Genomic DNA, 24,165 nt, shown 5'->3' with positions numbered 1-24,165 from the left:
TCAAATATTGAACATCAAAGGAAAGTTCATATATTTACATAACCAAATAGGAGGAAAAAACTATTATGTATTGTGACTATGCCTCCAAGATATCTCCAGCAAGTCCTAAGTCTCATCATCAGTGTGATGAGAAGGAATACCTTCACGTTGTACAACTAGGGTTTTCTTTTAAATTTTTAAATGATATTATGTGTCACTTTATAATTCTGACGCAATGAAAATACAAGGGTAAAGAAGAATAGGATTATTTTCTAGTCAATCTGTGCAGGATTTTGTGCTCTCTATAAAGTTTACACAATTCAGTACTTACAAATAATTCCTTTAAGGATTACAGTTTACATGTCCTTTTTTGAACATGGGTTTATTATAGAGGATTTCACTTGATGTAGATATTATTGCTATAACTAGGCTTTGATGCCTCAAAACAAGAGAATATATGTATTCACACTCAAAGAACATAAAGCAAAAATAACATGCAGAGCAATGCCTTTGTAATTTATTTGGGCTTGAAAAGGTTTTTTGTTTCTTAAAATTATTGTCTTTTGGATATTTCTCTTTCCTTTAAATGCAAAAACCTAATTCTGTTTCTCTTCTTTTGTGTGAGTAAAGATGCATGAAGCCACTGTTACCATAAGCAGTTCATTTTTCACACTGATAAACTGTGCTGCAGTGACGTTCTTGGTTAGAGGACGCCTTGACGAAAGACACTGGATGCTCCCGCTTCTCAGATTGCATGACATTATACTGAATATTTACGTCTACCATCTATGTTTTCCCAGTAGCTTAATGCTATGTTTAGATGAATTTGGGGGCTGTTTATCATTTTCTTATATCTCCAGTTCTGTACCCACTATTTATATCCATTTTTCCTGCCCTTTCAAAAAATTGGTCATGAGTGTAATCTCATGTTTGCCGATAAAACACACTTTTTCATTGAAGTGTAGTTGGTTTACAGTGTTGGATTAGATTCTATTGTACAGCAAAGTGATTCAGTTATACATAAATGCATTCTTTTTTTACATTCTTTTCCATTATGGTTTATCCCAGGATATTTCCCTTTGCTGCACTATATGTGTTGTTGTTTGGCCATCCCATATACAATAGTTTGCATCTGCTAATCCCCAGACTTCCAATCCATTCCTCCCCTACTCTCTCCCCCTTGGCAATCCCATGTCTGTTCTCTATATCTGTAAGTCTGTTTCTGTTTCATAGACAAGTTTATTTGTCTCATATTTTAGGTTCCACGTGTTAGTGATATCACATGGAAAGTGTCTTCCTCTTTCTGACTTACTTAACTTAGTTGATGACCTCTAGGTCCATCAGTGGTGCTGCCAATGGGAGTATTTCATTGTGTCTATATACCATGACTTCTTTCTCTATTCATCTGTTAATGAACATTTAAGTTATTTCCATGTCTTAGGTTGTAAATAGTGCTGCAGTAAACACTGAGGTACATGTATCCTTTTGAATTACTGTTTTGTCTGGATATATATACCCAAGCGTGGGATTCCTGGATTTTATGACAATTCTATTTTTAGTTTTAAAACACATGTTTGACATTTTTATCATGTACATAATAAGACCTGGTTGATGTCCAGAAAGTTAGGTTTGTATATACAAATGGTTCTTGGTCTCAACATACATAAAGGAGGTTGGATATCATCACTGACCTAGTTCTTCCACAGACTCTAGAAGGTGGTTACAGCCCAATGTATTAAGCTGTCGTGGAATACTCCAGAGATGGGTTGACATTCTTCATCCTGTGAGTTGACTTGATATCGTAGATATGTCATTTTATGCTGATTCTAGACATTATTGCTATTTTCAGAACATAATCATTTCCTATCAGTGGAATGTATGAAATGAGAGCCATTTTAACTCCAAACCTCTGATCTCAAAGAAGCCTTGAAATTCTGTCACTTGCTTTCTGGAACAGATAAAGAAATGGTTCATGTTTCTCTAACTCTTCCCTTGGAATGCATCTAGTGGCAAAAGAAAGCCCATCTTCAACGGGATGGAGGCCAGAACCTGAAGCAGCAGCAAAGAAGGAAGATTATTTGAAGTCTTGAGTTTTAGCTTAAAAATTCATGAGACTTTAGCCTTTCCCTGACTATATACTTATGTTAATTTTACTATAAAATTTCCCCAAAGCTTCTAGCAAATGTAGAATAGCATTCTCCTCTAAGTTCCATGCTTCTTCGTTATCCTCAAATATCATCGAAAAACACTGCTTCCATCCCTCCTCCAGGATCATTAGCCAGAACCTGAAGGCCAACGGTCCACATTTGGGGGCTTAAAGAGCAGGGTTTTCAGTGCAGTCCATGACCATGGAGTAAAGGACAGTTAACTGGACAGCAGAGCTGACAAGCTGGGGTCTTATCCAACACCAAAATCTGACTGTCTGAGCTAACTCTGATTCACTCTGAGTGAAGGATACCCTGTAGCTTGAAGAATGAAGGATCTTTACCAGGGATCTTCCCAAGAAAAGACTTCTCTTTGCTCTCCCGGTTCTCAAGAAGTCTCAAAAACTTTGATGCAAACCTCCTTTACTTGAGTTTTACAGATATGTACTATCAAACACTTAGCATTTCTATAAACTTGAAACTAAATATGCTAACAACCATCTTAGTTATAATTCCGCATTCTGATATTGGTGATTGACAGTCATTCCACTCAAGGTTTTTCTTTTTTTCCTAAGTGCAAAAATACATTGAGTCAGATTATTTACAGAGATTGAGAAAAGAAGAAAGCAAAGCATCAATGGTTTATATCACTTCGTGGTTCGCTTTTGTGTAGCCCTACCAGTCACGTGTCATTCGCTGACCCCCCAAAATGCAGCTGCTCCCTGTGAGGGAGATTCATTTGCAGAGGAGTCACACCTCTTGGCTGTACCACAGAGTTATGTAGCAAAGCAAGAGCTGAATTTGTGTAACGACAGGAATGTAGTCTTCTCTTCTGCTTTTCATAGAACTGAATGAAGTTAGGGTTAGGAAAAAATAGTGCTAATACTGGTGATAAGAAACAGCCTTCAGAAAATATAGTTCAACAAAGTATAATTAAAGACGGTGTCTAATAGGGGAGGTGGAGGGAAGTGCTAGAGAGATCTTTAAGATTCTAGGGTGATGATGCTTGTCTCAGAAACATTCCAGTGAGTGTTCTTAATGCAAAGTAATGCTGCATATTTGCATGAGAACTGGAAGAAATACTTAGAAGGGGCTACTGAGATTCCACAATTTCTGATAAGCCAAGGCTGCTTTGATAAATTGCGGAGAAATTCTTGTTTGCAAGATACCAAACATACCTAGAGTTTATATGGGGACAGATACAGGAAACATTGTTTAAATGTAATTTCTTAAGTTATGAACACAGAAGAGGGGCCTGTTAAGTTTGTCAGTGAAAAGTATGGGTTTTGAAAATCGTATATTCTAATGAAAGGAAAAATTTAAGATTAAAAATGAAGAGAGAATTACTTCCTAGAGCTCGGTCCTTGAGAAGGCAAGAGGGAGAGGCAGCTGACCAGACAAGAGAGACACCCTTTGCCTTGTGGGAGGAGACACAGGGGGAAAGGTGAGTGTGGAGGCCTACCTTCTCATTCATCATGCTCCACCATGCTTCCGGTACGTAACTGCCTGTATGATGGTTCCGTGCCTAGATGGTCTTCAGATACCACACTGACCGCCTGCAGGGTGCGTAGCCCAGCCCCAGCATTACCGTCAGCTCTGATGAGACATCCTCAGGCCAGTATGTCAGTTAAGGCATGTAAGAAGCCAGCCAAGTCAGAATCCCCACCAGCCATCTGTCTTTGAGCCTCACCTCTAGTTTCAGTCATATCATTAGAAAGCCATTCACCTTATTTTTCTGAATAATGACCTTTTCAAATAATTCCTGGCCAGTTAGACACATCTTCAGATCTTCAGTGGCCCTGCTTAATACTGAGTGTTTCAAGTAGTAACATAATCCAGCATAAATGACAAAGTTTATTAAATTAACATTTAGCATCCATGGAGTCATAGAGTCACCAAAACCTTTCTAGGACAGGGAATTTAATTAATTATTATACTTGGACTTGCATTTCTTCTAAATCATGTGTAAACTAACAAAGTTTACCTGCCTAAATGACAAGAATTTTCCTTCAAGGGTCATGTGAAATAAATAATGCTCAGAAGACATTAGTTACAAAGGTTGGGTTTCAAATATATGTTATTGTGTTTATAAAGTCACCTTTTCTCCATAAGTACATGTGTGAAAAATTACTGTTAAAAATCTTGACAATGACCCAACGTAAAAAATTTGTTTTGCCCAATTTTCTGGAAGAATTCTATATTCTCTAGGTTCAAAACGTAATATGCAGTTGTGTTCATGGATTTTTAACAAGTTGTATGAACTTTATCAGGTATATATACTTGCTTTAATGGGAGGCTAGAAGAGGACAATTTACCTGTTAGCGTCGGGCTGACTCTTCAAATTCCAATGATACAGCCCTTTTGTGTAAAGTTAAGTGTTGTTTTAAGGTTAATTTGTGTTGTATTTTATCACCTGGCTTCTAATCAGAGCACTGTGTCTCTATGTTCCTTATAAAATGGCTTTCCTATTAGCAACCATTTTTCAGGAATATGTGTGCGTGCTCAGCCATGTCTGACTCTTTGCACCCCCATGAACTGTAGTGCTCCAGGCTCCTCTGTCCATGGAATTTTTCAGGGAAAAATACTGGAGTGGGCTGCCATTTCCTTCTCCATTTCAGGCATATATGGAAATGTTACTAGCCCGAATCCTTATTTGTGAGAAAATGCAAAGGGTCTGCAGTGCAATATTATTTCAAGTAAAAACCCATAAATACCAAGTTATTGTTAATGTAACAGCTGTTTGTCTTTTAGGTGTCAGAGCCTGCCCTTGGTGCTTCACATCATTTCTATTTATTCCAGAAAACTAAGCTATTTCCACTTTACACAAAAGGAAACTTCAGATTAACAACTTGCCAGACGTTATCTAGTGGTAGTGTTAGCATTTCAGTGTAGGTCTGTCTGTGTAGAGTCTTAAGGGGAAAATGTGTGTGCATCTGTGTATATCTAAAGAGAGGAGGAAGGCAGTTTTTATATGTGTATATTGTTCCCCTTGGGGGGCTTAACAAACATTTGACTAAATGTGTTCTAATTGCCAATGACTCTGTTGTCTATAGGTGTGAACTTACAGCATCTGTAGTAAATTATGTTTCTTGGCCTGAGAAATCCTTATAAATGGTAATTTTTTCAAAATTATTTGGAAACCTTCTATAATTATTCTTAGGATTTGGATCATGAGATCATCGTTTAAATGAAAGTAAACTTTATGGACGTCTCTTTTGCAGAGTAATAACTTTCTGAGTAATCTTATAGTAGTAGTGTATTGATTTGTTTTTGCTGCTGTAACAGGTGACTATAAATGTAGTTGCTTAAAACACAGCAGAAGTGTATTATCTTGCAATCTTGGAGGTCAGAAGTCCAAAGCGGGTCAAGATGTGGGTTGGGCTGAGTTTCTTCCTGGGGCTACAGGGAGAATCCGCGTCTTTGCCTCCCAGTCTCCTGGGGCTGCTATCACTCCTTCACCTTCAGCCCTCTTCCTCCTTCAAAGCCATCACGTCACTCTTACTCAGACCTGCGTCTCTTTTCCTCTTGTAAGGACCCTTAGGATAATACTGCCCTCCATCCTGATGATTCAGGATAATCTCCTTATTTTAAGGTCAGTTGATTAGCAAACAATTCTATCTGCAACCGTGATTCCAACTCACCATGAACATAGCATACGTTCTAGAGATTAGGGTGCAGACATCTTTTGGAGGGTGGGGGACATTATTGTACTCATCCCAGACAGATTTCTATTTTGTAGGGTCTGAAGTTTAAGGAAAGCTTTTTTCAAGAAAATGAGCAGACAGAATTACAAATGCAAAATCGGACACTAAAGCACTTAATTATGTATACTGAGAAAAAAATGACACCAAATACAGACTTGTTAACAAACCAAGCTGTATAAATATGTCCGAAACTTAACTCATACTAATTTTAACCTCAGTTCTTTCATATATTCATATATCAAACAAAAGAACTGCGTTTGATAAAAATGCCTCATTCAAAACTTCCATTTGTTTGGGTAAGTTAAAAATGAATAGTAGGAGCCCTTCTAAAATTATGTTTTCAAAATTTGGTTTCTAACCAACTTTTCATTCACTTTTATTCATGTCATTTTTTCCCCCATGGGTTCAGTTGTCCAATTGCTCCTGTTCTGAGAGAGATGACACAAAGAATATGGAAATTGGGGCTGGAAGACCTTGGCTCATTGGTTTGTTCATTTATTGTGAATGTATTTATACAGCATCTGCTGTGTGCCAGGCATTGTGCTGGGCTCAGGGGATGTGTCCTAAGTGGGACAGATCCCTCTGGACCTTCCAGTGGGACAGGCAGACACAGGTGGTCTTCTCAGCACATTGGGTGTTCTGAAGGTTTGCAGGACTCTGGGAAAGCCTTGAAAGGGGCCCAGCCTGGGCTGGTGGCCGTGAGGTTTCCTCCAGGTCCTGCAGGACGAGTCGAGGCAGTCAGGGCAGATGGGTGCGGGGAAAGGAAGGGGATTTCAGCAAAAGAAATACTGTGGGTAAAGACTGGTGCTGGGAAAGCTGATACAGATTTTGAGAAGGTGAAAGGGCAGGAGCCTGTGGTCTGGGGAGGAGGGGAGAGAGTGGCGTGAGAGCCGCCCTGAGAGCAGGTGGGGGGCAGGTCGGAAGGGGTCTCAGGACCATGCTTAAGGTCTCGGTTTCGTCTTAAACCAGCAGGATTTCAAGGAAGGTTTCTACACAGAGATGTAGAATGATCTGATCAGCAGATTGAAAGCTTTACCTGTTCCTTTGGAGCAAGGGACCAGCAAGGGGGGAAAGGCAAGAGTAAATGCAAGAAAATGTTAGGATAAAGAGAAGTATTTGGATTTTAAATAAAGACTTGTTAACTATCTTCTTTTCAAAAGGATTTGGATATATATGTCTTTTCATTGGCAATGACTCCCTTTTTTAAAAAGTTATTCATTAAGCACTATTTAAGATACACAGAAAATTTAGAAGGCATACAGTCACTTGCTTTTATGCTGAGAGATACAGTTAAAATTTCTTTGACCAGGTGTTTGTGTTCTTTTTCTAATTGTGTAATAAATGTAGTTTCCTTAAAAGGAGGCATTTGGGGGCATCAGCAAGCAGGTTAAGGAGAGGTTGGGGGAGTTAGAAAGTTTCTTCTCAGGCGGCACCAGGCCTCCTGTAGCTGATGGTAAAGATTACCTGATTTAGGACTTGTTGGTGTGGGGGAGGCTCCTCATACGGCCCCGAGTCTCGTGAGACGCGCTGGTGGTGGGGACCCCTGTGCCTCTCCATCGGCTTCCAGGGAGCACACCTGTCTTTACTGCAGGTGTTGCCTTCTCCCCTCCAGGATTCCCACCTCCTTGGCTCACAGGGCAAGCCCCACTCCTGCCCCCATTCATATACCCCTGGAGCCCCCCTTTTTCTGCCCTGAGCTGGTCAGAGGCATCCTTTGTGCTTTCTGTGTGGTTTATGCATATCTTTCAATGTTTTCTCACTCTAGTTTCCCTTCTGACATAGTTTCTACTTCTTGCTACACTATGACAAGGAAGCAGACCATTGGCATATATTTCCCTGTTGATGGAGGTTTGTGTGTGTGTGTGCTAAGTTGCATCAGTCGTGTCTGACTGTGTGCAACCCGATGGACTGAAACTGCCAGGCTCCTCTGTCCATGGGACTTTCCAGGCAAGAATCCTGGAGTGGATTGCCATGCCCTCCTCCAGGGGATCTTTCTGTCCCAGGGGTCGTACCTGCGTCTCTTGCATTGCAGGCATATTCTTTACCACTGAGCCACCAGGGAAGCCCCTGCTGGAGGTTTGTTTATACCTCTAGAAGTAGTTGAGGTAGAGGGTCGTGCATGAATGTCCACACTATAAAGGATGAAGAGCTGAAGGAAACTTCTGTACGTGTGTTTGTCACTTGCTGTCTATGGAAAGCCTGTCATTATAGTTTATGTCAAGTGAAACTTATGTTATTCTAATCTTTGTAAAATACTAATGAATTTACAAAGAAAAAATTTTTCCACATTCCCCAAACATCTGCTAAAACCATGTATCTCTCCAGCCCTAAAAAATAAAATAAGCTTCTCTTTGGCAGCTGTGTGGATTGGACTCACCTGAAAGCAGACCCTGAGTCAAAAGTCTGAGTGCAGATAGTTTACTTAGAGGTGATTCCAGGGCAGTGAGACAGGAAAAGGCAGTCAGTGTAAAGTGTGTTATTTAGTGGGTGAGTGCCCTCAGCAACTGGGGCCCTGTCCCATTGGGGTTCTGTGGGAGACGGTGTAGAGGTGTCTCCTTGAGGGTGAGGAAGCTGGCGTTTATCCAGCAAGCCCCACTCCTTGTCGACTGGGCACTGCTTCCAGGGTCCTCACCTTCCTGGAACTTGAAGCCTCTTTACTGTGTGGGCCCAGCCAGCAGCAGCCAGGGCCCCCATAGAGTCACGGGTCCTGCAGGAAGAAGCAGTCTTGCATCTGGGAACAGGAACTGCCCAGGGGACTGGGCAGAGCCCCCACAGCATCTGCTCCTTTGGCCTCTGCCCAGCGTCTGCCCCTCGAGTTGTAGGAAGTGCACCCAGCCCGTGGATTCCTGCAGCCCCCGCACAGGCAGAGGTGGGCTGCTGTGCCAGCCACAGGCCCGGTGAGATCACGTCCTTCTGTCATTGTCCAGAACATTCTGTTACAGAGGAGGACCCCTATCGGTCCGCTCCACATGCTACTGTGATGCACACTATGGTCAGTGAGGTCTGTGCCCACCCATCTCTAAATCCCTTTGGTTGGTTTTTCTCTATGCTCCTCATTTTGGCTGCACATGGAACGCATCGTATTAAAGAGATGCTCTTAACAGACAGCGTTACGTAGTCCAAAGTGGAAGGACTTCACCCTTTGAGGGAAGCTGCTGTTGATCGGAGGGACCCAGTTCTCATGGCAGGATGTCCAGGGTCATGGGTGGGCTGCCACCTTCCACCCCTCTGAAGAGCATCCAAAGGAAGCAAAGTAGCAGTTTGAGGGGTTCCCTGCTGGTCATGAAAGACTGCCCATGTATGTGCTGTTTTACATTAGAAAGTTCTCTTATAACCTTGTCCCTTTTCAGTTATTCTGGCCTCAAGTTTAACTGCTTCAGTTGTGCCGACAGAGGTGGTTCCGTCAGCACAAACATACGTTTCCCCATGCAAAAGACCCAGGTAAGCACCCCAGGTTCCCGGAGCGCTGGAACGCATGCGCCGTGCCCCGCAGAGCCTCCAGGCTAGACTGTTGAGTTGCATGGGCTTCTGTTCTTTGGTGTTTTCAAGCCTTAGGATTTAAATAACTGTCTAAATGAAATTTCACAATGTCACCTGGAATTGTTTTGAGGCAAGTTTAGTTTAGTTTAGTTTAACTTGTTACTGTTCTCCTTTTCATATTGGTATATGTATGTGGACTAGATAATTGATCACCCAGACTGGAATGTCTTGGTGAGTGAAAAGGAAACATTATTAATAACATATTACAACAGCGTTCACAAACCAGGACTGTCCTGTGTTACTAGTGAGTAGGATCACCCTGCCATATCTCACCTATTCATGCTCATTTTTTTATTTCATTTATTTTTGTTAGTTGGAGGCTAATTAATTTACAATATTGTAGTGGGTTTTGTCATACATTGACATGAATCAGCCATGGATTTACATGTATTCCCCATCCCGATCCCCCCTCCCATCTCCCTCTCTACCCGATCCCTCTGGGTCTTCCCAGTGCACCAGGCCCAAGCACTTGTCTCATGCATCCAACCTAGGCTGGTGATCTGTTTCACCCTAGATAATATACATGTTTCGATGCTGTTCTCTCTGCTCGGCCATCCTGACGGCTTTCATGCTCATTTTTAAGGTGAAAAGGGACGATAGGAAGAGACACAGTCATGGTCAAAACAAGACAAAATAAGCAGCTACACATAGTCAACTCCATAACCCAGAATAATACATGTATTGCCTACCAAATAGTGTTAAAATATTATATCATTGGGGTGACTGTAATAACAGCATTTGAAGATATTTTTGCTTGGTTCTTTGTGACAGTTTACCCCCGACTCTGAAAAGGATCTGCTATTAAAAAAAAAAAAAAGGTTCCTATCTTTCAAATAGTGCCTGTTTCTTATCCAAAAAAGCAAAAAACAAACAAACAAACAACCAAACCTGATCCTCGTAAAATGGTTCTGCCACTGCCATTTTCCCCATCATGATGAAAGGGCTTACAGTGCCACTTCGATTGGAAGGAAGCAGACTTGGCTGGAAGTGGCATTCAAGGGCTTGATGTTGCGGCCGGTGGTAGTTTTGCATGTAAATACTAACTGCTCCTGAAGTCTGGGCCTGTGTCCTCGTTCTTGTAAAACACAGCAAGCCCAGCAATGCCAGCAAATTGGAGGAGGGTGAACAGAAATGTGTGGGAAGCAGTGAGCTTGGTGTGTAAAAAATGTTCAGCAAGAGTTGGGCTGTTTACCTTTCCTATGCTTTACCGTCTCCTTTGCCCTAGAGCTGTCTCCTGGCAGGGTGGGGTGCAGAGAAAGCCCCTGAGTGCATCTGGAAGGTGATGCTCTTGATGCCTGGGTGTATTACATGTGTATTATAAGCACCAGGGCAAGAGATCCATATGGGACCTTCCTCTTGACCCTCTAAAAGCCCTTTAAACAGATTTACCCTGGAAATCATGTGTTAAGCCCTGAGCTTTACTTCTTGACTTTCTATTAAATACTAGAGAAGCTACATGGCATTTCATAGATTAAGAAGCAGATTTTCAGTTCATTTGATTTAAATACGTCTTCATTATGTAGTTTGTTGAAAAATTTGTGACTATGTAGCAGCTTTCAAATTGTGCTATTTAGCAGTTTTCAAATTATGAGATGATACATAGCAAATTTACCGAGTGATTTGTCACTTCATGGTCGTATAATATAATAGCCTCTGGAAGAAACACTCCTGGCAGAAGCAATTTAATCATCCTGTTGTAAGTGTGAGGAAGGAGGGCGGGGGAGAGGGGGTTGTGGGGGGAGAGAGAGAAAGGAAAGGTTTCTCAGAGCTCCGATATTCCTCCCCAAGGCAGCACAAGTTATTTAAGCCAGGTCAAAGCTGCTTTGGCTTCAGTTTTCCTCTGAGGACAACCTAATGCTGATTCTTCATTTTCTCAAGATAAACAAGGTAAGTCTGTTCTGTAAATGGATTTACTGAGCCCTTAGAGGAGTTTGTTAGTTGATGTATAACGTCTTGTGAAAGTAAAACCAAAAGCCAAATTCCTGTTTGTCTGATATGTTCAAAAAATGTGTAAGCAGTTTTTGCAAAAGTATATTATACTTTATTATTAGAGTACTAATAATTGAATGAAAAAGAAAAAAATGTAAAAGTAATGTAGTGGATGAAGTACATACAGAAGGATGTTGCTGCTCTGGGTGTATTTATAAAATCGTAATGTCTCCTCCAACTAATAAAAATATTAAAAAAATAAATAAATAAATAAATAAATAAATAGACTCAACATGAAAAAAAAAAAAATCGTAATGTCTAAATATGATAACTTTAGACCTAGGCTTACAGGATTTTAAAACTGGATTTGAAATTGAGCAGTGCTTCAACTCAAGCTTACCTCGTAGTGTTATCACAAAATTATATTTTTCTTTAAAGCTATTTGATTTGTATTTAAAATTGGATCAACTGCTTTGCATATCACGTAATCCTTTTATATACAAATAAATACAAATACATTTATATGGACATGTATTTTGGAAATTTAAAAGTTTATTTTTGTTACTTTTTAAAATTGTAAATCATGTTAGGTTCCAAAAACTTTGCCTTTCATGTGTTATAGCCAGGCAAGGGCCAGAGAAATGTAACTTTTTTGTGTAAATAACTTAATGATGACTCATTTCAGCTGCCTTATTTAATACCATTTATAGTTTTTTGTTGTTATTGTTTCCTAAGACTACCTATTTTTGAAGATCTTTCTCAGCCATATTTCAGAGAAATTAATCAAAATTCTCAAATGATAAGTATGGTTTAACTATCTTTAGATTAAAAGAAAACATACATTTTAAGAGTCTAAATAAAATTTTAAAATAGGCTTATTTTGTGCTTTCAGATAGTTCATGTGCAGAAGTGTAATCTGGTCATCTTTCCCCCTAATTCATTTTCTTCTTCACCCATATGCTGTTGCCACAGAAGATCTGGCTGAAATTAGAAGTGTCGTTTGTCATCACTAGACCTTGTGTCAAAGCCATTCTGAGAATCTTCTAGAAAAGGGTAGTTGTAGTTGCACATAGTCATAAACAGTGCTGCTCTTCAAAGACTAACCATAAAATAACACTTTGTTACTTGCTTCTTTCTAAAAAAATTTTTTAAATAACCTCTAAATCAGAATCTGTGGGACATGTAGAGGCTTTCATACATTAGCAAAGTCTTCACCATAAGACTTGTGTTTTGTTTGTATGCTTATTTTATATTCTGATTAACACGTGTATAGAACTAATTTCTGATTTTAGTTCCAGTTAACACTTCACACGACTTCAGAAGCAGGGCTCATCCACAGAAAGAAGGTATAAACATGCTTAGGATGGTTGTAATATGTCATGATTTTTATCTTTCCCTTCCCTAATCCCCAGTTTAGCTTAAGTCATTTGTCTCAAAAGGAATCTTAGCATCTGTTTGGTTTCACAACATCTTCATGTTTAACCAACTGAGTGAAATGGCCTCTTCTTATATGTGCTTATTATTAATGGGCAGTAAGAAATCATTTTTCTACTGAACTAAAAAGTATATTTTAAAAATTATTTGAGTATAGTTGATTAATATCGTGATGTTTGTTTCTGCTGTATAGTGAAGTGAATCAGCTACATGTGTATCCACTATTGTTTGTTTTTTTTTTAGATTCTTTTCAAAAAGTGTATTTTTTTTCCTTCACACTTTAAACTTGGTGTAAGACTAACAGTGCAGAATCAGTGTGTTCTGGATTTTATTTTTTTAATCTGAGTGGCCAGTGATTAGGAACCGCTTTGGGCTAATCTCTGAAGGTGTATGCGCAGTTAATGCTCCCAGCTTTAGTTACAAGATTCAGTCAGCGGCTCACTCAGTAAATATTTTTGGGAGAAACTTGTGTCTCATAAAGCACTCTGTGACCAGGAGGATGCTAAGGGGAGAGGCATGAAAGCATATCCAGAAGAAAAATTACATGTAAGTGGAGGATTTTATTTAAAGTCTATCACGTTCATCTAAGTGTTTTCATAGAGCAGTTTATAGTCAATTACCAAGTAACTTTTAGGGACGCCACCAATGCAGGCGTGAAAAGAGCAGCGTCACTGTAGCTTAGGCTGGTCTGACTGGATTGCAAGTGTATATGCTTGAGGTGGTCTTAAAGGAATGGCAGGGGTCATCTCAAGTAAGTAGGATAAAGTGCAGCTTGGAGGCAGAAAACGTCAGCTCATACATCAGGAACAGGCTAGAGGCAGCCTGGTTGGTGCAGAAGGTTGCTGTCGGGGAACAGAGAGAAGCAGATGAGGCAGAGTTGGTGGAAATAAAACGCAGGGACACCAGCCAGGCACACAGGAGCCAGAGACCAACAACCAACATCTTTATGCAAGTTAATCTGCTGTGGTTGTATAGACCCCAGCTGAAATGACAAGCATCTCAACATAAGGAGAGTGATGGAAGCAAGAAGGAAGGAACGGGTGGAGAAGATGAGGTGGAAGAGTCACAAAGATAACCAGGTTCGAACGTGGGAAAGTGGCAGCCCCTTTAACAGAAATGGGGCGTTAGGAGAGAAGACCTCTTGGGATCTGTGATGCTCTGCCAATCAGGTTCAGCCAGAGGAGCAGAATCTGTCAGAGATAGACATTAAGAGATTTATTACCGGGCTTCTGTGGTTGTGGGGCAGGTCCGAAATCCACAGGGCAGCCCCGAGTTTGGACAGCCCAGGGCCCCAGGGATGGCTGGAGCTACAGCCCACGTGGGAGGTATCCCCAACCAGAGGGGCCTTAGTTCTGCCCTTGAAGCCTTTAAATCATCCAGATTGCCTGAAATAGTCCCCCTTATTAAAGTCAACCGAGTATGTCTTCTAATCACACCTACAAGGTATACCTAGATGTGTGTTTGATTGAATGACCAGGACTGTAGCCCAGCCCAGGAGACACAGAACAAAACCATCAGAATCCTCCAACTTGTTATGAACCCGAGGGGCTGCTCAGATTTCTTAGGTGACAATGGAAGAAACACATCAGAAATTCAGAATGAAATCTAAGAAAGGTGCTGAGTTTGGAGGGCTTCCCTGGTGGCTCAGATCATAAGGAACCCAGCTGAGTTCAGTCCTTGTGGGTCAGAAAGATCCCCTGGAAGAGGGCATGGCAACCCACTCCAGCATCCTCGCCTGGGGAAGCGCATGGCAGGAGGAGCCTGGCGGGCTATAGTCACAGGGTCACACAGAGTCGAACACCACTGAAGCGACCAACGCAGCCCAGCAGACCACTGAGATTGGAGCTACCGTGATAGGAGTTAACCACTAGTGGTGATCTGTTCATGTCGGCCAGGAGTTTGGGAGGTCCTCACACAAGGCTGTAAACTCCTACATCAAAGATGAATCTTAGGAGAAACCATTTTTAAAGGGCAGAAGAAAGAGTATTTGACTAAAAGATGCAAAGAAAAGATTAGATTTGGAAGTTTAGATTTAGTGCTAAGAGGAGAGCTATAGCATCATATGACTTTGTCCATCTCTGCTATACTTTCTCACTAATTTTCCAAGATTTCCAGTGGGGCAGGGGGACACTGTGGTCCCCTGGTTTTCTCCTATACTATATTGAGGGATCTTGCTGCCAGGGATCCAGACAGAATCTGCACTGAGAGAAAGCCAGTGTTTTGTTTTGTTTTATTGTGAACTTTAAACACACAATTGAAGTAAGGTAAAACATTCCAGACTGCAGGTATTACAGACATAAAGAATCAGACACATATTCCAGATAATGAAGAGTTAGAGGTACAGCCATTCCTGCTTACTTAGTGGAGAGATTTGGGGGACGCTTCAGCCCACCGTCTTGAATGCCTTGTCTATTGCTCATCTGTTCAGCGTTTTCTTTAACCTTCAATATACAACTCAGATGTCTCCTCCTCTGAGAGAAGTTCATTAACTCACTGTGGCAGGGGTGTTAACTCTGTCCTTTGTCTTATCTCTTGGGCATATCTGCACTTCTTATCCTGCTGGATGAGACTTCCCTGGTGGTCCAGTGGTTTAAAAAAAAGAAAATCTGCCTGCCAATGCAGGAGACGCAGGTTCAATCCCTGGGTCAGGAAGATCTCCCCTGGAGAAGGAAATAGCAACCCACTCCAATATATTTTTCCTGGGATATCCCATGGATGGAAGACCCTGGTGGGCTACAGTCCATGAGGCCACAAAGAGCCTGGCATGAGTGAGTGACTAAACAGCCACACCAGCATCCTGCTGAGTTAGAACTGCTTGTATATTTTTCCCCCCCACCAGCTGATGCTCACCTCCCTTCAATTTTGAATCCACCACCCTGGAAGGAAATGTTTCTGGGGGTTAAAGAGTAAAGTTTAGGAGAATAAGGTAGAGAAGAAGAGGAGGGGAAGTGAGTGGCAGGAACATTGCAGGAGGTGGGGGAGGTGTTTACAATGGTCCTGATACGGAGGAGGTGGAGGATGGAGTCGGAAGGGAGGGAGCCTGGGAGAAATCTGTCCTCTTGGAAAAGTAAAGACAAACAGATGCTAAGGAAAATATTTCTTCTTTAACGAGGATATTTTCCCTGATGTGAAAAACTCGTTGATTTTTAAACTGTTATTTAACTTTAATATACAGCATGTAAAGGGCTTATAACAATGAAAGCTACTAGTCCTATTTATGTGTGTGTATGTGTTGTGTGTGTGTGAGTGTGTGTGATCTGAGGGTCTGTTATGAGTCCGGTCTTACATATTTTGTTTAATTGACATTTCACTGTGTTTTTCCCAGTCATATGCTCTCCTAGTGTTTGGTTACAAATGCTGTCATTAATAAGTCAAAATGTGGTTCCTTCCTCAACTAATTGAAAGTATTTTACAAATAGTGGAATTCTACATGAATATGATTGTGATGCGTTGGGTTGCAAGAAAACAGGAAAAGCGACTTTCCATATTGGCATTGTCTTGCAGTGCCCTTGAGAGGAAAATATAACGGTTAAAGAGAAGTGTCTCATTCTAAAATTGAAAGTACTGGTCTATACTTCCATGATGTTTAACTTTTCTCATAAGAATTGTAAGGTATTCCTAAGATGATTATTTTCACCCCTGCCTTCCAGAGTTCTTTTATTTTGTTTGTTTTTATTGTCTTTAACTTAGCAAAGAGTGTGTGTTAGTTGCTCAATCATGTCTGACTCTTTGCAGTCCCATGGACTGTAGCTCTCCAGGCTCCTCTATCCATGGGATTCTCCAGGCAAGAGTACTGGAATGGGTTGCCATTCCCTTCTCCAGGGGATCTTCCTGACCCAGGGATCGAACCCAGGTCGTCCGCATTGCAGGCAGTTTCTTTACCTTCTGAGCCACCAGGGAAGCAAAAAGTAGATGTTTTCTTGATCTGTAAAGTCTATAAAAATGTTTTTTTTTCCTCAGATTGATTTAGAACTTGACTGTTTAACTGCTTGACTGCTTAGTATCTTTCAAAAAATGTGAATTTGTTTGCAGAGAAATTCAGCTGAAATCAACTTTTCAAAAATTTAGGTACCAGGGACATACAGTGTTTCTCTCCTTTTGTTTTATTTTAGGGGTAATTTCAAGAAGCATTATCAAGAGCCTTTTACTGTAGAATTTCAGATTTAAATTTGCAGACAAATCCTTCCTGGCTTAAGGAGAATTGTAGAACTAAGAGCCATGTCTCTAGACCATATCTGTTGCACAGTGACGCGGATCCTTGTTCGTTAAAGGACACCATACGTGGCTGCCTCCAGGAGACACCACCTGTTAGGTAACCATTTATTGTAGCAGGGATGCTCGAATCTCTGGAGGTTGGACTTGGTCTGTTCAAGTGTGAATAAATGGAGTGTGACAATGTCTGTTCTTCGTGAAACAGTCCACTCAGGGCCTCACTGCTTTCATGGTCAGATTCTTCATCTTCTTCTTCTTTTATTTACAAAATGGGAATTGCAATTTCATCTACAATAGAGGCCAGACAGAGAGTTTGGAGCAGAAAGTTTGAGGCTGTGATCTTCACTGTGGCTTTAGAAGCCATGTGGCCACCAGCTAAGGATTTACATCTTGTCCCTTTAAATAAAGAATTTGGATGAGATCACTCATTTTTAAAGTCCCGGTGCTAAATTTCAGATCTATTCTACTCTAAAATGCACCAGTTGAATCCACCTAATTGTATTCATTTTAGGATTTCAGCTCTGTGTTTAATTTTTGTATTCGTTTAATCCTCATTTGAACTGAAAATAATTATTGCCAGTATGAAATTATCTTACTGCTTTCATATCACATAAGCCTCAAGGTATATTATGAAAAGTATTTAATATTATAAATTTACTTCTGCTCTAGTGAGGAAAATGTCAGGTTTGTTTTCAGCTGTATCCAGTTGTTTTCCCTCCAGGAAAAGAGTTACCAGCTCTGCAATCTTGGTAGTGTTTATCTGTCTCCACCTGACAGGGTGTAATGTCTCAGTCAATTTGGGCTCCTTTAACAAAAATGCCATAAACTGGGTGGATTGTAAACGGCAGAAACTTGCTTCTGGAGGCTGGAAGCCCAGGGTCAGGGCACCAGCATTGCCTGCTTCCTGGTTCACAGATGGCCATCTTTTTCTGTAACCTCACATGGTAGAAGGAGCAGGCAGGCATTCTGGGGTCTCTGTTATAAGGGCACTAACCTCATTCATGAGGGCTTCACCCTTATGACCTAATTACCTGCCTAAAGCCCTGGCTCCAAGTACCACCACAATGCAGGTTTAAATATATTAGCTGGTGGGATGGGAGACACAGACATTCAATCTATAGCCTGCGGCTGAACCAAAGTCCAAACATTTTTGTGTCATTAACACCTAACGCCTCTCTAGCTCAGACTCTCAGGACTGTCATTCTTTTATGGTACAGTCAAGTTAGGACAATGCCTTGAGAATAATAAACAATAACTGGAAAAATGAGAGGCAGAGTGACTGACTTTGCTAAGAATGTCAAATTAGTATCAATAACATGTGCATAACTCCTATCCCTCATGTGGTTCACATTTCATTCTGTTCATGCTTAGGTATCAGCTCAGGAACATTTATGTTTTGGCAACAGAATCTTTAAATACTGTGCTTGACCCAGTTCAGTTAACTCCTTAGATGCCCTAAGATACAGGTGATGCTGTGCTGTGGATTGGTGAGTCTTGGTCATCAGAGTTTCCCTTCATCTGTACACATTTTAGGCTTTTCTTATATTGTATATTTCAAATTCTGTTCATCTGATTTTCTGAAGATGGAAGGTAGAAGAGTGAAAATGAAAGACCTCAAATTTTTAATATTCTTATTTACAAATTTTTTACCCACCGTGCATTTCTTTTTTAATTTCCTAAGGGTTTCTTTTGCTATTTGGATGTGAAACTTTATGTTTTATTTAACACTTATTTTTTGTATTGAAGTATAGTAGATTTAGAAGGAAATGGCAACCCACTCCAGTGTTCTTGCCTGGACAATCCCAGGGACGGGGGAGCCTGGTGGGCTGCCATCTATGGGGTCACACAGAGTCGGACACGACTGAAGCGACTTAGCAGCAGCAGCATAGTAGATTTACGGTGTTGTGTTAATTTCTGCTGTATAGCAAAGTGACTCAGTTGTGTATATATATGTGTGTGTGTGTGTATATATATATTATTTTTCATATTCTTTTCAACTATGGTTTATCCCAGGATATTGAATATAGTTCCCTGTGCTATATAGTACGACTTTGTTGTTTATCCATCCTATGTGTAATAGTTTGTATCTGCTAATCCCAAACTACCAATCCACCCCTCCTCTACCCAATCCCCACTTATCGACCACAAGTCAGTTCTCTAGGTCTGTGAGTCTGTTTCTGTTCTGTAGAGAAGTTCACTTGTGTTTTAGAGTCCACCTATAAGTGATGTCCTACAGCATTTAATACATTCTAACCACCACAGTGGAGAGCAGCCAGCAGGTTCCCAGTGACCCATGTGGACCTGTTTGTGTGCACGTAGGGTGCCTATCACTCATGGAGTCTCATCACTGGGCACAGCCAGACCCCAAATTGCTCCCAAGACCTGTGTGGCCAGGCCTCCAATCACCACTGTTTACTGAACTTGCCCATTTGCTGCCTGTTTGGCTCATTCTCCAAGGCTCGGGTTGGTCTCCCTGCCAGCCCGAGTGGTTTGCTTTACAAGGACCAGCTGCTCAGGATCCACTGCGCAAACAGCCACCCTCACTCTTGTGGTCTTTTTTTTTTTTTTTTGCCCCAGGAAAGTTACTTTCTCTTCCTCGGCCTCCCTCTGTCTGTTCCTGCTGAATAATTCACTCTTCTTTTTCCACGTGGAACCTGAAGATTTTTCTCTTGAATCAACTAACTTAACTCCTTCTATGCCTATTTGTAATATTGGTATATTTTACCTCTTAAAACATAAATTACCTTTATGATCATTCAATAAATAGATAAAACTACTTTTTAAAAAAATTTATTCCCATCCTGTAGAATAGGTGTTAGAAATTAAGCTGATGAATTAACTTGTACCAATCAGATACGGTGAGTAAACAGAAATCTAAATAAACCTCCAGTTATGATATAAGAGGGTTCCCTGGCAGCTCTGATGGTAAAGAATCTGCCTGCAATGAGGAAGACCTGGGTTTGATTGTTGGGTCAGGAAGATCCCCTGGAGAAGGGAATGGCAACCCACTCCAATGTTCTTGCCTGGAGATCCCTTGGACAGAGGAGCCTGGCAGGCTACTGTCTGTGAGATCACAAAGAGTCTGACACAAATGAACAGCTAACACTTTCACTTTTTCACTTTATGATATAACAAGCTGAAATATTTCCAGATAATAGTATTGTGGAAGATTACAGCCACCTCAAGCAGCTCATAGTCTCTCACTCTTGCTTTCTGTGTAGTAACACATAAAATTCCTGATGTTTGGGTGCAGGTCTGTGGGGTAGTCGGGTAAGGCTTGGGTAGGATTAGGGTAGTGAGGATGGATGGTTTTGTGACTAAGTTGCCACCTGTATGAGATTCCTACAGTATTTCCTGGCTGCTGATCCCCTGGAAGTTTGCCAGTTAACTTATTTGTCTTCTTTGCCACTGCATTGAAAATATCCCACGGACTCTTGAAGTCAAGGTCCTTATTGATAAAATGGAAACTGGATTATTTTTAAAAGCTACCAGAACTAAAGATGTCTCTTTGACTACCTGTATTTCTTACCTCGTAATTTTATAAATACAAAAGACAAGAGATGGCTGCTGACACCTCTGAGTTAACTTTCTCTTAAAGATGACAATTTGCCAATTTTATAGCTTCACAAAGATTGATCCCAGCACCCCAGTTCTCTTTGAATTCTTTGCTTAATCAGATCTTAGCAAGTAACACTTTGGCATACTATTAAAAATCTGTGGAGTAACATCCAATTACTTGAGATTGTAAATCAGACATTACGGTAGGTGCTGGCTCATCCTGTTTTATTCTGCAAAGTGTAAGCACTGCTACCTTGTTCTCATGCTGTGAGTTTCCATGTGGAGTGTTCTCTCTGGATCTGTAGGTTTTGTGGCCCCAGGATCTCAACATTATGGAGACCACCAGACAGAGGGACCGAGCAGCGAGTCTTCAGAGAGACACACACCCATGATCACTGACTGCAGTGACTACCTGTCACCTTCTTTCTTGATCTCCAAGTTTCCTGAATTGATGGAAAGTTTCGTAAAACCTTGAAAGAGAGCAGGATGCTGTGGCCTCACTGTCCTTCCCAGGGTGTTTATCATCATCAGAATTGATCACAAGTTTTCCAAAGTCTGATCAAAGCTAAAAAATATATATATATATATATATATATATATATATATATATATATATATATCCGGTAGATATTTTTCTAATAATAATCCTTCAAGTGGATCAAAATAGGATTTTCCTTATATTATGAAGCATGAGACAGTTTCATCCCTGAGAGACGCTAGGCTTGGGCCTGATCAAAAAAACAGAAGCGCACATACCTGTTGTCAAACAGTTACAAACCAAGCTAAAAAAATTGCTAAATAAAAGGTCTTTTAGTTTCCTACCTTGACAAAAAGATGTTTGCCATCACCAAAGAGGTCAGGTTCCAACTTAGAATTCTGACTGCTGGGAGCTCTGTGCCTGACTGTGACACACCCCCGCCTTCTTCTGGGACCTGCCACCCTCCCCCTTCTGTTCCCACCTGCTGGCTCTGCAAAGCACCTCAAGCGGTCCTGCCTGCTCCCACCTGGACTCTGGAATGTGCACATTGGTGGTGCTGTTCATCCTTAGGAGAGAGAAAGACATATGGGCTGGCCCTGGATGTGGGATTGGGGCCTCTGGGTGGGAAATTCTAGGCTCCAGGGATCTTGGAGGCTTCATGTAGAAGCCGGCCCACAGACTGTAGGTGGGCAAACCCTCTGGATGCCCTCCTGGTCCCTGGGGACGAAGAGGCTCCATCCTCTGTGCAAGAGTGTGGCCACAGGAGGGACTGAGCCAGGCCCCAGAATTCAGGAGAGGGGCTTTTAATGGTCCTCCAGAGATGATCTTTCATCCAGAGATGATCCAGAGATGCCTGGAGTATCATGCATTCTTATTAACTGTATGGATTAACTCATTTTGTAACCTGATCTTTGTCAAATTTTGTTTTACATACAGACTCTTTATATCCATCCCATCTGTTCGGGAATGATGGGTAACACCAGCGTGATTAATGTGCCTAGCCAAAGAGGTGGGAGGGAATCTCAGAGTCCTCTTCACATGAACTTGGCCTTTAAGAGTTGGCCAGGCCCATTTCATTCCATCCTGTTTCTCTGGACAGTATGTATCCCATCCTTTCAGTAATAATCTTGTGAGTCATTCTGTGATGGTAGCGCTCTCCCTCTGTACAGAGATGCACAGTAACACATGCTGCTTGGCTCTCCAGTGTGGATTGGGAAGGTCATAAGCCTGAATGCAGTTAATTCCTGCTCAGCGGCCGGTTCAAGCTAGACTGAGTCCCTGAAGAGGGGACTGTGTGATTGTCCCCAGCACTCACTATTTTGGGTGCCTAATGCTATGACCTTGCATTTAAACGTGGGTCTCTCTTGGTCATGGGTGACTGGTTACACAGTACAAGTCTCTCCCAGATCAGTGTACCCCTGACTCAGACTCTGTCAAGAACTCCTGCCCATCTCTTTATTATTTTTTTTTCATTTATTTTTATTAGTTGGAAGCTAATTACTTTACAATATTGTAGTGGTTTTTGCCATATATTGACATGAATCAGCCATGGATTTACATGTGTTCCCCATCCCGATCCCCCCTCCCGCCTCCCTCCCCATCCCATCCCTCTGGGTCTTCCCAGTGCACCAGCCCTGAGCACTTGGCTCATGCATCCAACCTGGACTGGCGTTCTGTTTCACCCGTGATAGTATACTTGTTTCAATGCTATTCTCTCAGAACATCCCACCCTTGCCTTCTCCCACAGAGTCCCAAAGTCTGTTCTGTACATCTGTATCTCTTTTTCTGTTTTGAATATAGGGTTATTGTTACCATCTCTTAAATTCCATATGTATGCGTTAGTATACTGTATTGATCTTTCTGCCCGTCTCTTTAAAGTCACCCTGCTGGTCTCTGAAATCCCTGAAAAGAACTCCACTTGTGCTACATAGCTCATATTTCAAATCAGACTATCCTGATTTCGATGAAAACCCATCCAGTTGGTTTGAAGGGATGTAGTAAGAAGCAGAGAACCTACTTTGTTTTATAGAATCTGGAAAGAAATTTACTCATGTAATTTGTGATCTCAAACTCTTTTCTTCCCATAATGACCAGTGCAGCAGGTCATTGCTACACAATAATGAGGAACTTCATATGTGCACATGACAGAATATTCAACAGGAAAAGATCCACATACGTGATGTCACTTAACAGTTAGAAGCCGAGGACTTATAACTTAGAAAGGACCCCTCTATGTATTGAATCAGTTATTGCTAGATTTTCTCCTTCTAATCCCATTTTCTCTGAGACAACGCAGAGAAGAAAAATTTCTAGCTCTGCTGTTAGAAGAGGAGCCTTGTATTTTCTAAATAGGAGAGTGTTGCTGATCAATTCAGTAACTCAATTCACAGATCTAAAGTCAGAGAACTGAGTGTACTCTTCACAAAAATACGATTATATTTTTAAAATCCACACTAGATTTTATTTATAATCCTGTGTACCATGGTTAGGCTACTGTAACAAGACACTCACAAATAGAGTGGCTTAATCAAGACCCTCACATAGTAGCACAGGTAGTCTGGGGCTGGCATAACACCTGCAACACATCAAGGACCCGGGCTCTGCCACCTTCAACACATGCTTGCATCCTGAGGCCCAGAGTGGCTGCTGCAGCACCCACTATCACGTCCCCATGCCATTCACAGTGGAGATGGGAAGGATAATGTGGTCGGACCTTAGCTGGCAGGATGGGGGAAGTTCTATCACTAGAGAAAAGGGTAAGGATGGATACTCAGGGCATGAAAAGGTTCTGTGATCTGTTGCCGCTTACACTTGATCTGGAAGAGCATTTTGAGCTAAATATGTGAAAGATGCAGAAAGATGTACTTTGAGTTGAGCATGGGGAATTAGTGTTATTCTACCTGGAGACCCAATCTTTGCAAAACACTTTGAGATCTCACATTGTAGCAGGAGGTAAGTTCAGAAGCACGATCTTTTCATCCCTGCTCAAGACAAGCACCCGTTTCATAGACAGGAAAAGTGAGGCACAGAGAGACCAAATGAGCCACCTGCAGACTCAGAACTAACACAGGTGGAGCTGGGGCCTGAATCCACAGGCTCTGATCCCATGGAATGGCCTCAAACCACTTCCTATACAGCCAACACTGAGTATATTAGGCTGCCTTTTCAAATTGGAAAAAACAAGATT

The 24,165-nt window shown here is 41.4% G+C and overlaps 1 protein-coding gene across 50 annotated transcripts in view; it reads left to right on the top strand.

Moving 5' to 3' along the window:
• The window catches only part of RIMS1 (regulating synaptic membrane exocytosis 1), a 582,755-nt gene that overhangs the window by 530,841 nt on the left and 27,749 nt on the right, over nucleotides 1-24,165 (top strand). The window contains exon 1 of one of the 50 annotated variants that reach the window (XM_043439280.1): nucleotides 11,115-11,254. The exons of the other annotated variants lie outside the window; for them this stretch is intronic. The gene's annotated coding sequence lies outside the window, so the exon portion shown is untranslated. Of the gene's footprint in view, nucleotides 1-11,114; nucleotides 11,255-24,165 lie in introns of those variants that run through there. 50 annotated transcript variants of the gene reach the window in all.

Source organism: Cervus canadensis, chromosome 20 (assembly GCF_019320065.1).
Source record: "Cervus canadensis isolate Bull #8, Minnesota chromosome 20, ASM1932006v1, whole genome shotgun sequence".
NCBI classification, from domain to species: domain Eukaryota; kingdom Metazoa; phylum Chordata; class Mammalia; order Artiodactyla; family Cervidae; genus Cervus; species Cervus canadensis.
Note: the sequence above shows the minus strand (reverse complement) of the source record. Positions and strands in the feature narration are given on the sequence as shown.